This window comes from Mustela nivalis (genome assembly GCF_964662115.1).
Source record: "Mustela nivalis genome assembly, chromosome: Y".
NCBI lineage: Eukaryota > Metazoa > Chordata > Mammalia > Carnivora > Mustelidae > Mustela > Mustela nivalis.
The window spans coordinates 5,113,318-5,125,654 of NC_139041.1; positions in this window are offsets into that span (position 1 = coordinate 5,113,318).

The following is a 12,337-nucleotide window of genomic DNA, read 5'->3' on the forward strand; positions in this document are numbered from 1 at the left end:
TGTACTTCTCCAGAGGGTATCTGCAGGACCCTGTGGGAATGCTCCAGGTTCTTTGACATTTGAATCCTTTTCAATGAGTCCTTTTGAAGATGCAATTTGTCTACCTAAATGGGCACGGAAGTCTTTCAGATGGCTTCACTTGGGCTATGGGTCTTTTCCAACATGCTCCATGCTTGCTCCTGTGGACTCCAAGTACATGAGTCCATTCTGGACCTAAGGTTCTAGGATGTAGAATCTGCCTTTGGCTCATCATCAGTTTTGAAGATTTGGAAGTCATTTTGGCTCGATTTCTAGAGACGCTACAGGTACTCGTTATAAGGGCCACTAGGCCAGATGGAGTCATTTTGTGTTTCTGCAGTAAACTTATATTGAATCAATGCAGTAAACTAAATTGACCCTACTCCTCCCAGAGGAGCTTACTCTCAAAGCCTAGATGCAAGGGTGAATCAGGACAGGTAAAGATATCCCATTAGTGGGGCACACATATATGTACTAGGGTGAATTGAGATCCAATTGTCCACCCATGTGTTACCTAGCATTTTTGTTTTTGTGGTGTAGCCGACTTAGCACGACTGTGCAGCTTTTTCTGTATTGTTATCTCATTGGCCACCTCTGTATAGCCTGGCTAAACTACCGCTATAAATGTTAGTCTGTGAGGCTGGGAGGGGTCGCCTCTTTGCAAGAGAAGGCCCTGACCGGTCAATATGATTCTCGATGCTTTGTGCAAAATTAACGTTTGCTTGACCTTCACTTTGTGTCAGTCTCGCTCCTTTGAATAAGGACCCTATCTTTGTAGGGCAACCTGAATTCAAATGATGAGAACTGAGCCAGCATAAGAATTTTTGGAAAAGCCTCTGGACGTAAGATCATGGGATCCTGCATGGATCTCCAGGGTATGGCTCAGTGGTAGAAGCTGGCAGCAGCCATGCTCCCCAGAGTTGGTGTTGATGCGGAGATGCCCCATTCTCTACTGGTAGATCGTATGGTGGTTCAAGTACCCCTTGGTGGTCAGGGGGTTCGAGTCCCCCTAGATAGTCAGTGGGCTCGAGTTCTCCTTGGCAGTTAGAGGGGGTTCAAATACCCCTAGGCGAACTCCAGGGGGTTCGAGTCCCACTGGACAGTCAGGGGGGTTAGAGTCCCCCTAGACATTTAGGGGGTTCAAGTCCCCCTGGGTGGTTTGGGGCTTTGAGTCCTCCTAGGCAATCAGGGGAAAAAGAAAGCCCCCACAGTGGCAGGTTATTGGTAAGAATCATTGGGATTACGATTGTCTTTGCTTGGTCCTTTTGTTTTCTATTGTATTGTTTGTTATGATTGAAGAAATGGGGCAAGCAGAGAATAAAGGGATTCTGACTTTCATCTCTCTGTTCTTCATAATAGATGTGAGGCTTCTCACTCACTCATTTCATGTGTTAAGGGCTATGACTGTAGCCAACTGGGGTTAGTCTAAGAGTGAGTTAAGGTGCCCAATGCTGATGCTCATTGGAGCTGAGCGTGGTATATAAGTGCCAAATGGATGACTTTTGGTAAGCAGAACTGGCACTGTGGGATGAACCGACCTTGAGACAAAGACTTTAAAAAATATTCCCAAGCAGCTGCCGAAACCCCCTTTGTTTTGGGGAATTCATTGCCTTCTCTGGCCTGATGTGGGATGCCTAGCCCCTCCCCCTTGTTGGCGGAAGAGCATGGCATCTGAAGTGGAGATAGTTATTTGTCTGTCTCAAGGTTTTAATGGGTAATTGTTAAAGTGGCTTCAAAAGTCTTTGGTGTCCTGAAACTGTGAAGGGTTGCTTGAATGACAAATGGAATTAAATTCGTTGGACATGTAGGTCTTAACCAAATGAGATATAATGCTAGACCATTAGGTCAAAATCTCATCTTGACCACCACACACGCTATCGCGGACCTTCGGAGACTCCAACCGACTGATGATGGTGAACACCCGAGTGACAGGGTATCAGGCCCTCCTCCTCAACAAACCAAGAGTGATCTCACAGCCACCAGTGGGGCTAAATCCAGCCACACTGCTCCCAGAAAAGCTGGCTGACCATCCACACAACTGTGGGGAGATCCTAAACCAAGTCACAGGAATTAGACTGGATCTCAGAGACATGCCCTTCCCAGATGTAGAGATGACTCTGTTCATGGAAAGAAGTATGTGAGGTATGTGAGGGCTGTAGTAGTTTATCCTGAGAAGGAAATCTGGGCAGCACCATGCCACATAGAACTTCAGCACAACAAGCAGAACTGATTGAAATCACCAAGGCACTGCAGATGGCTAAAGGTAAAACCACCAACATCAATACAGATCACAGGTATGTCTTTGCTACTCTCCATATACATGGAGCTACTTACAAAGGAAGGAGCCTATTAACAGCAGAAAGAAAAGGAATTAAAACAGAAGAGAAATATTGGGACCCAAAAGAGGTGGCTGTTATGCATTTCTTGTGACACCAAAAGGGGACTGGTCTGATTTCAAAGGGAAACCAATGATCAGATCGAGATAAACTGGAGAATTAAGAGGAAGATTTAAAGTATTTACAAAAATGGCTAATTTATATTATAAAGGGGAATGGGCTAAGACTAAAAGAGGAAATTTAATTCTTTAATTCTTCCTCTAAGTCTAGGAAAGAAGTTAGTAGACCAGATACATTAGGGTACTCACCTGGGGTCACTCAAACTCAAGGAATTTAAGGCAAGCAGTTCAAGGCTTCTAAATTATGGTGTATGGTCCAGGATATAGTTGATAGATGTGCTCAGTGCCAGGCAGTTAATGTGGGAGGAACTAGAATTGGAAGAGGGAAAAGATGAAGAGGTAGGGTACCAGAAATTTATTGGAAAATAGATATTACAAAAATAAAACCTGGGAAATATGGGGACAAGTATATATTATTTTTGTAGATACCAGGTTGAGGCCTTTTCCGAGAAACATGAGACAGCAGGAGTGGTAGCCAGAAAGCTACAAGAAAAATAATTCCTAGGTCTGGGCTGCCTCTCATGATTGGGTCATTCAATGGCCTTGCATATTGAGTTCAGTTTCACAGTAATTGGCCAAGGCCATGGGCACAAATTGAAAACTACATTGTGCCTATCAGACCCAGAGTTCTGGGCATGTAGAGAAAATGAACCGGACTCTTAAAGAGACCTTGACAAAACTAACCCTGGAGACGGGCAGTGGATGGGTGGATCTCCTTCCTTTCACCCTGTCAGGGCAAGATGTACACACTATTTAAACAGGGTGACCCCATTTGAAATGTTTGGGAGAACCCCTGCTCCCGCTCTGTCCTTGGCTACAAAAGGTTGCCCTAGCAGAAATGACTGATCAGTCTGTTCTCCAGTCACTGCAGGCATTACAGTCTGTATTTAAAAAAATTCAGAGATCCAGACTGCCCACACTCGTATGGAGACTGAGGTGGAACCACATCCTTTCCAACCCAATCACCTGGTTTGGATATGACATTATCAATTGGGGAGCTTGGAACCTCGCTGGATGGGACCTTTTATTGTTACATTGAAAACACCACAGCAGTAAAAGCAGAACACATCAGGGCCTGGATTCACGCATGTCACATCAAACGAGCCAAGGATGAAGATGACCCCCAAAGGTGGAAGCCACAGCCAAAGATCCCGCTCACCCTGGACTAAATCTAAGACGGAAAAAACTATGAGTTTTTTGTTGCTCCTATTTTTACCTGTTTATGTAAATTATAGGCAGTTATTTAGATAAAGGAAATCAGAAAAAAAATGGAAAGGGTTCTATGAAGCGGTAAATGGGTAACTCATCAGCCGACTGTGCACTAGAGTCATTTACACTAGTGTAAATATACAGCCGACTGTACACTAATGTCATGTTCAAAAGAAAATGAGAGCGATAAAAATGTTAGAATTACATGCTCAATAAACCCTTTATAACCAGGGAATGTAGAGCTGGATGAAAAGTCAAGGATTGGACTAATCTCCAAAGAATAGGAAGGAATGTAAGAGCATGGGTGGCCAGAGGGAATCATTTTGTGTTTATGCAGTATACATAGGAGTCTACCGCCTCTTCCATCTCTGAAATTGATGAGAAGACATGACATTACCTTTGCTAAATACCTAGAAGAGTGGCACAGGAAAATGACTTGGACATGGCCCTCTGTGTGCTGGCAGGTGTTTGATTACTGCTTCAAACGCTTCAGTCACTACTAAAGTGACCTAATCGTGGGAGTTTCTATGTGTCTGGGAATTTAACCTTTCTCTCCGGTCTTGGATTTGCTAGCATAAATGTGTGTATGTGCCTCTTAGGTTATTCTTTTTTCCTTTCTACCAGTTGTCATGTGGTTTCTTACTTACAGCTGTGTGCTTGTCTCCACACTATATCCCAGTAATGGCTTCTGCAGTTTGTTCATGTTTTCAGAACTGAAGTGTGAGATCTCCGGATTTTTTTTAATGGTTTGTTTGTATTTCCTTTATTTCAATAATCATATATATGATTTCATTTTTTCTGTTAACTTTGGAGTTCGGCTCTTCATCTACTTGTTCCTTCAGGCGTCCAGTAAGGTTCCTTTTTTTTTTTTTTTCGGTGTTTTTAAATTTTGGAAATGCATGCGTTTGACCCTTTATGGTTTCCCAATAAAATGTTTTGGCATCACTGCTTATGTTTTATGACATTCCCTTGTTCATGGCTCTTTCTGCATTTCCTTTGGATTTTCTTTCTTGCATTCATTGCTAGTTCATGAGTGTGTTGGTTTTCCAACCTTTAGGGTATGGCTGTATTTCCAATTTGAAAGTGATATCTTCCCGTTTTCATACCTTCGTGATCATAAGTGCCCAGGATAGGTTTTGACTTCTCTTCCATGAGTTAAGACTGGATTTGGACTTGAGCTCAGGACCTGCGATAGACAAAGTTAGGTCTGCCGCTGGGAAGAACATATCTTACTGTCCTCAGAGACGCAATCTTACTCATGGATCCCCAAAGATGAGGTGGTCTCGAGAGCCCATGTGGACGTCTGTTATTCCTTACAACCTTTCCATCCATATGATCTGTGCTGTGCTTAACGTGGATATCATAGACCCCAACAATATTGGATTAAAGTGTCCATCTCCCTTCCTCCTGTTCATATGCCTCCAACGTTTATATACAGCCATGTTCTGGTATATATGTTGGCAGTTTTTCCATGTTTCTGATGTTTTGATGCTCCATCATGACAAAACACTTTTTACTCTCTTTTGTCTCTCAAAGGCATAAAATCACTCTAAATAACTTAGGCACAATCACTTTGGCTCTCTTCTCCTTGGCAAGAGCATAACCTATGTTTCCAAATTTTGTCACTTTCAAGCTATGTGTTCTTTATAGTCAAAGGAAATCTCCTATGGACAATAGAAATCGAGCTTGTTTAATATTTGTTGTTTTCTGATGGATCATTCCTCGTTTTTTTTTTATTTTATTTTATTTTATTTTATTTTTTTGTAACTTCAACCACACCTACAAAATGTTTCTATTGATGGGAGACTTTCATCTTGAATGCTGAATGAATTACTGTTAGGTAAGAAGTTCATATTCTCATTTCGGTTGACTTCTGACTTGAATTCTCTGTGCCTTTCCCTTTTAAGGTATTTTCTTTGGGGATGCTTCATTAGTGCGATTTCTCACTTCCTCTCCCTCTTCGCGTGTCTTCTCTGTGTGTGTGTTCGTGTGTGTGTGCATGTGCATGTCTTAATGTGTGCGTGGTCTGTGTGTGTTTAACAAAAAACTTATAGTTAAATTTCAAGAGGTAGGAATTGGGTCTCTTAAGGTTAGCAATTCAATTTGACATGCCTTGACAACTCACATTCCATCCATTTCAAGAACATCTTCTGCAAGGAATGTCATCATTTGTCCTGTTCCATAAACACATATTCTCACAAAACTGCCTTCAAACAAACACCACATTTTGTGTGCCTCATTAGAATCGTATTGTCTCTTTACCCCTTGATTTTTTGTATGTTTCTTGACTGTCTTCAGGGAGTGAAATCGTCTGTTTGTTTTCTTTCTGAGAATGATATATATGACAGATCCCAAAGATCTCTGCAAGCCTGTCACATGAGACATGTGGAAGACTTCATTCTTGCTATGTCTTAGTAAGAATTTGCGGTGACATGGAGGACAGTGAGATGGTAGTAGTGTCTAATAACCTCGTGCTTGTCTTCAGCCATGAAGGCAAAAGGAAGATGACAACAATAACGGAAGTGGGGTGGAAATTGACCTGAAGCGTACACAGTAAACTCCACAGAGTAAGAGATTGCAGGTCGCAGAAACTATGGGAGAAGTTTGGAGACGTCTCATGGGAGATTTGGGTGGTTTGTGCATCAGAGGGCAGTGATCCCATATAAAGGACAAAGACACAAGAGAACAGGGCACACTGGGATCCCACAAGGAACCTGTTCCCCAGTGCAATTGGCTGTGACCAACAGAGGGTCTGATTTCTTGACAACACAATTTTTGAGGGCTGGAGTTTTCAGATCAGCAGGCTTGGCAGAAATCGACTCAAAAGAACACCATGTTTTTCTTGCAGGGGACACCAACAAGCAACCAGGTTCAGACAGCCTGGAGACCATGATCAGAAACAATACCAGGAGATGTAGTTGGAGGAGAGTGGTTCCTGGCAGTGCATCCATGAGAGGCAGTGTTTGTGGAAATGATTCAATGGGTACATAAGAAATGTTCGGCTCTCAAACCAGTAGCAACAAGACAGAGCTAATGGCCAAGACAGGATGGTGAGACATTTGCTGCTTACCCTGCCAACACGAAAACCCATCCATGGAACACTTGAAGGACTGCCTTCCTCAGTCCAAGATGCTTAGTCCAAGGAGAACACATTCTCCTATAGGGGACAAGAAGAATGCCTTGATCACATACTCTCTTCTGATCAGAGCATTCAGCAGGCCTGCATTGTATTGGGTTGTGGAATGTCTCCTTTCACACGCACACCAGATCCTACTAAGTGAAACCTCAGCATATTCAGCCTGGGCCCCTAAAACACCAGCCGCCAGGCAAGGAGGACCCTTGCAGTTGACTGGTCTCAACAGAACAGCAGATGGCATGCAACACACACACACACACACACACACACACACACACACACAAACACCCATCATCCCTAAAAGGCCAGCAATTGGTCACTGCCGGATTTCCTCTTCTTAAAGACATTAAACTCAGGATGGAAAAAGAATGAGCTTTCAGAATACGGAGAGAAAGTCAGAGACTTATATCCAAGGAAAAGATGGAATAATCAACTGATGCCAAGGTAAAAGAACAAGAACAGATCACGGCTAGGCAATCAGAGAGAAAGGTCTACATAGAAGACACCCGATGGGGTATAGAAAGCCACGGCCTGGATACTTCCTGTAAATCAGAATATATAGAAGATATCAGAGACTCTAGAACCACAGAGATAAACTGATAAAGATAAACGAACATAAATAGCTCCTGAAGAGAAGATTGGCAGGAGACCTGATGCAAAGTCCGGGAAAATGGCAGAAGTAGAGGATCCAATTAGTGACCTGGAAGAACTAGTCTAGAAAATAAGGAAGCAAATTCTAAAAGAGAAGGAAGAATGACGGGACATGACAATGAGCTTAGGGAATCATCTTCTCTAGGAATTGAAAGAGGTGCCTCTTGTAGGAGAAGTAATAGTGAAAGAAAAAGGACTGAACATGGATTTGAGAAATCTGGGTTGAAAATAACCCTCATCTGGTAGCACAAACAGAGGTCCACAATGAGAGGCACTGAGGACTCCCATCACCTTCCACAGAAGCAGAGCACCAAAAGACATAGTGTCATTTCCCCCTGGAAAATCTAGGCATGGAGGAATTCACTTTAGCAAAGAGGTATGGGAGAATAGTTTGTCCATAGCCCAGTCACTGACTTAAAGAGGAAATGCTATACCAGCTCTTGAAGAAAGCTGGATAGCTCAAGCAACAACAGCCAAGGCCAAAACCCTTATCACCTGCATTTCTGAACAATGACTGATCAGTGGTTCTTGTCTAGAATGATGAGGTTCTCAGAAGTCAACGGTTGGGTCCCAGGATGTGTCAATCAGTTTAGGGGCAGCCTTCAGATCAACTCATGATTCCAGGGTCTTGGCAATGACTGTGGTCTCAGGTTCTCTGCTCAGGGGAAAGTAAGCTTCTCCCTCGCCAGCTCTACCCCCTGATTGTGAACTCTCGGTCTCTCTGTCTAATAAGTGCAAGCACATCATTTAACAAGATAACAAAAACAAAACCAGGCACAATAATTGACTGGGGGCAGAAGATGATTTATTGAATTTGGACCAAGGTTCCTATGGAGGGCAGCTAGGTACAGAGAAGCTCTGTGATTGTGTGGGAGGGCCTTAACCTTGTGCCGGGCTCAGATTTCCTCCCCTGTGGCTATGCTTGAGACCTGATTGTTTCTTGGCCTGTCGAAGTTAAGATGGAATGGATGCTTGTCTTTCTCTGGAATCCAGAGGGCTGGTGCTGATAATCACGACGAAACACTATGAATTGGGCCATGTAGAAGGTGACTCCGACTCGCTTCGCAAACTGCCTTGGTGCGAGACCCAGACAGCTCCAGCAGTGTGGGAAAGCCTGGGGTAATCTCGGCCCACCCACGAATACTCTATACAATTGTAGTGATCAGGCATGATGTAATGAGGAGTGGTTGCTATAAACTCTAATCATTGTGACATCACAAATGCTGGCTTCACTGAAGCAGCTGTCCCTCTCCCATGACCTTGGTGTCCTAAGGCTTTAGGTAGAAAGCCCCCGATAGACAGAACAAGAGCCCTCTGAGTCTGATCAAGAACTCAGGTTGTCTTGTGGGTTGGTGTCCCACTTCCCCTTTCTGGAAAAAGGGGAAATAAAATGATGTTCACTATACCTTCCTTTAGGCCAACATTTTCCCAGATATGGCAATGTGTCCTATTTCCACTACAATTTTTTAGAGATCTCAAGAAACGGTGAGGCCTTGGGTATCAACAACTTTCCATGGGGTTGGTAATCATGTGTGTGAGAGCGTCCTTCTCAGCGTCTTTTGACTATGGCTCAGTGATGACTAAGGGACGGAAATTCCCCTTTCGAGAAAATAGGTGAGGGCATAGATATATGGTGCTGTCTGTGGTCTCATCTCTTAGTTTTCTGAAACACACGGCTAATGATTTAAGGCTCTGTCTACCTGGCTTTCCCTTACACACCTTTGCAAAGTCTTAGAGGAGAGTGTCATTCTGCATCAGGGCTAAACCTAAGGAAGAGGCCCAGACCACACCCATTGTAATCATTAGTTGTCCTTGTTGCAGTAACGGGTATAATCATGTTGACCATGTCTCTTTAGTCAGAAGGATAGGTACGGCCAATATCGATGGCTTGCAAGGCCCATTGGAGCAGACCTTTGCAATGAGCCACAATGCCCTTGCAAGGACTAGTGGATAAGGAAGGCTTGGTCCATTTTGGCAAGACTGTATTCCTCAGCCGTCGAAGAGAATGAACGCCCTGGATTTTGCCTTGACATGAATGTCCCATGCCTGGCTGATGTGAAATGAAAAGGCAAACAGAAAAAGGGAAATATCATATGGCATCTCACTATATGTGCCTCATAAGGAATACCTTGGCGCTTTGTCTTCTTCAATAAACACGTATTCTTATAAAACTGCCTTCACACAATCACCACGATTGGGTGCCTCATTAGTGTATTGTTTGTCCCTATACCACTTGCTTTTTCATATGTTTCTTGACTGTCATGAGGGAGTGAAATCATCTGTTTGTTGTCTTTCTGAGAATGATAGATGTGACGCTGCCCAATGCTCTCCGCAACACTGCCACATGAGGCAAGTGGAAGAATTCATTCTTTCTTATGTCTCAGTAAGAATTTGTGGTGACATGGAGGACAGTGCGATGGTAGTAGTGTCTAATAACCTCGTGCTTGTCTTCAGCAATCAGGCAACAGGAAGATGATCAAGACAACTGCAACGGAGTGAAAATTGACCAGAAGCCTCCAAGTAAACTCCACAAAGAAGAAAGGTAGTCGCAGAGACTAAGGGAGAAGTTTGGAGAAATGGCTTATAGGAGATTTCATTGGTTCATGCATCAGATGGCAGTGATTCCTTGCAAAGGACAGAGGTACAGGAGAGCACGGCACGCTGGAAAACCACAAGGCACCTGTTTCCCAGTGCCATTGGCTGTGAAGAGAAGAGGTCTGAAGGGCACGAGTTCTTGACAACACAAGTCTTGAGTGCTGGAGTTTTCAGTTCAGCAGGCTTGGCAGATATAAACTTGAAAGAACATCGTGTTTTTCCTGCATAGGTCACCAACAAGCAACCATGTGCAGACAACCTGGAGACCATGATCAGCGACAATACCAGGACACGCAGTGAGAAGATGGTGGGTCCTGGCAGTGCATCCATGAGAGGCAGTGTTCGTGGAGTTGTCTCAATGGGGGCATAAGAAATATTGGCCTCCCACAGGAGGAGCATCAAGACTGAGCTACTGGCCAATAAAGGATGGTGAGGACTTTTGCTGCCTACACTGCCCACATGAAAACCCAACCATGGAACACTTGAGGGACAGCCTTCCTCACTCCAAGTTGTTAGTCCAAGGAGAACAGGCGCTCCCATAGGGGACGAGAAGAATACCTTGAACACATGCTCTCTTCTGAACACAGCATTCTGTAGGCCTGCGTTCTGATGAGTTTGTGAAATGTCTCTTTTCACAGGCACACCAGAGCCCACCAAGGTAAACCTCAGCATATTCAGCCCAGGCCCCAAACACACCAAATGGCAGGCAAGGAGAGCCACTGCAGATGGCTGGTCTCCAGGAAAGCGTCAGCCAGAACACAAACATCAGATGGCATGCATCACACACACACACACACACACACACACACACACACACACACACGACAAACCAATGGGCCCGCCCTTGGTCACTCAATGATCTCTTCTACCTAAATAAATTACCCACAGGATAGGAAACAGGATAAGTATTTCGAATACAGAGAGAAGACAGAGATCTAGATCTAATACAAGATGGATGAATCAATAGATGCCAAGGAAAAAGAACAAGAAAGGATCATGGCTATGAAACAGAGTGAAGCTTCTACATATAACACGCCCTATGTGGGTTTGAAAGCTGAGGCCTGGATCCTCCCTATACATCAGAAAACATAGAAGATATCAGAGAGTCTCGAACCACAGAGATAAAACTGATAAAGACAAAAGAACCTAAAGAGCTCCTGAAGAGAAGATTGGTAGGAGACTGGATGCAAATACTGGGTACATGGCAGAAGTAGAGGATCCAATTAGTGGCCTGGAAGAACAAGCCTAGAAAATAAGGAAGCAAATTCTAAGAGAGAAGGAAGAATGATGGAACATGACAATGAGCTTAGGGAATCCTCATCCACAAAGAAAGGAAATAGGTGCTTATTGTAGAATAAGTAAGAGTGAGAGAAAGAAAAGTGGCTGAACATTGATTTGAGATTCGGGGCTATCAATGACACTCATCTGGGAGCTGAAACAAAGGTCCAGAATCAGAGGCACAGAGGACTCCCATCACCTTCCACAGAAGCAGAGCACCAAAAGACATAGTGTCTTCCCCCTGGAAAATCTAGTCATGGAGGTATTCTCTTTAGGCAAATAGGCATCGGAGAATAGTTTGTCCATAGCCCAGTAACTGACTTCAAGAGGAAAAGCTATACCAGCTCTCAAAGCAGGCCAGATAGCTCAAGCAATACCCGACCAAGCCAAAATCCTTATCCCCTGCTTTTCTGAACAATGACAGAGCAGCGGTTCTTGTCTAGAACCAGGAGGTATTCAGAAGTCAAAGGTCGGGTCCCTTGTTGTGTCCATCAGTTCAGAGGCAGCCTTCAGATCAACTCATGATTCCAGGGTCTTGGCTATGACTCTGGTCTTAGGTTCTCTGTTCAGGGGTAAGTAAGCTTCTCACTCTCCAGCACCAACCCCTTATTGCGGTCTCTCTACCTCTCTGTCCAATACGTGCATGTGCATCATTTGACAAGATAACCAAAACAAAACCAGTGTACATTAATTGATTGGTGCCAGAGGATGTTTTCTTGAATTAGGACCTAGGTTCCTGTGGAGGTTAGCCAGGTACAGAGAACCTCTCAACATCCTAAAATGCCCGACCTTCGCTTCGAGCTCCCTCATTTATTCTACTGTTCTTTGTCTCTCTGGATCTCCTCACCTTTCTGAAGCATGTGCTGTCTGTTGCACTGTACTGACCACTTGACGACAATTGTGCATCTTCTCAGGGCTCCATTAGAACATGCCCATCTTCTGCAAGAGGCACTGTTTGCTTATCTCATGAAACAATTTGGGGGAAGATCATGAGA